The sequence below is a fragment of the Pygoscelis adeliae genome, unplaced genomic scaffold (assembly GCF_000699105.1).
Source record: "Pygoscelis adeliae isolate BGI_AS28 unplaced genomic scaffold, ASM69910v1 Scaffold174, whole genome shotgun sequence".
In the NCBI taxonomy this organism is placed as follows: domain Eukaryota; kingdom Metazoa; phylum Chordata; class Aves; order Sphenisciformes; family Spheniscidae; genus Pygoscelis; species Pygoscelis adeliae.
The window spans coordinates 7018255-7020058 of NW_008824676.1; positions in this window are offsets into that span (position 1 = coordinate 7018255).

The following is a 1804-nucleotide window of genomic DNA, read 5'->3' on the forward strand; positions in this document are numbered from 1 at the left end:
GGCTGTGTCACTGGTGCCCACGTGAAACAGCAGTGGCTGTTGTACGAGGCTTGGTAGTCTCTCGGTGACATCCCTGATGCGAGCCCCTGGTAAGCAGCACACCTCTCTAAAGAGTGTGTCCGGTCAGCAAATGGGAGCCTCCGTACCTCTCAGAAGAGGGTCGCCTACTGATCAAATACCATAGCACTGTTTTTTGGTGTCACATAGGCATGCCATCTTGAAGATACCAACTTTCTCTCTTTGCCCCTATGTACACAGGCTATAATTAAATCCTACAAAATCCCCCCTGGCCCAGTCTTCCCTTTCCATCCTGGTTTCTTAACACAGCAAATGCAACGTATTCTTATCACATACAGCTTTAATTCTCATATAATTGCTCTTTGAAGGAGGAAGTGAACGCCTCTGTGTTCAGCGGATACATCTATACATTTCCTTTTGAATTTCTTCATAACCTCTTCTTTTTCATTCTGTATTAGACTGCAAGAAAAAAATAACAAGCTTACAAAACATGGTCAATCACATTCCAAGTTACCAGCTGCGTGATACGCAATGTAAAACATCACGCTACTCTCAGTTCTCACATCTCTATTTCAACCCTGCCTGGAACACCCTCCTCAACTCTGTGTGCCAGGCAGGCAGGTTTCCTGCAGCCAAATCCCTCATGGAAACTTGCTCCTTCCACAAGGCCCACAAATGTTAACCAGTGTCAGAGCACTGCTGTCATCACATCATAAAACCGAAAATGCACACATGCTCTAAGTTAGCACCATCCTCTGGGTCTCAAAGCACATGATTGCCCTGGCTGTCTGTTCAGATCGTAAGGTCCTTGCAGCAGGAGCATATTTTGTACAGACACATAAGTACGTACCCGGGTGTGAACACTGCACATAAACACAAACACACACCTTTATACAGAAAACACATTTTCTATTACTTCTGCTTGCTGCTTCTACAACTATACTCTAGAGCATCTCTATATTTAAAGAAAAAATACAGACTTGATTCCCTATGTTGCCTTTTTTATTTTAAATCTGGGATTAAATTTGCCAAGTTTGAAAAGGTTACTTGAGAACACAGACTAGTACCCAAACACTGAATGAAACACTTCTGAACTCTTAAGGGTGTTTAAAGTTTCATGGTTTGGATCCATATCAAGTAAAATCAAATGACAGCTAATTACTTTAACTCTTGTCTGGATCAAATGTATTTAAGCCATATTGCTGAAGCGGTTTTAAGTGAACTGTTATGACTATTTGAAATCACAAGAGAATCAACTGTACAAAATGAGTCTAGCCCGTTCCCCACAAGAATACAAGTTGTTTTGTAAGCAAGAAAACTAAGAGCATTTGATTTCCTATGATCTTACTGTCTTGCAGCTCATACCACAACAACTACTACTAATTTTTGTCTTTCTTGGTATACCCACTTGCTAGGTTTCACAAACCTCTTTTGAACCTGGTGCTTCAGCTCATCACAAGAACCTGGTATTTTTACACTTCTGTAAAAACCAGGCTGAAATGGACAAATGAATGCAATGCCAATTGGAGAAAGAGGAGGGCCTGGCAGAGAAACAAGCAGTAGAAAAAAGTCATTACATTAGAGAGCCAGGCTAACATGCTCATTATGTTCCTAATATCACTCACTGTCTGGTCATTGTGTCACTATTTGGCAGTCTTTGGTCTTTTCAACTCTCTCAAGTCAGAAACTGGGCTTACTGGTACAACGGCCAGCTTCATGGCACTCTTGCTCTAACTAGGAATGCAGCCACATAAATGCTGGTAATTGGATTTTAGTTCAGATCTAG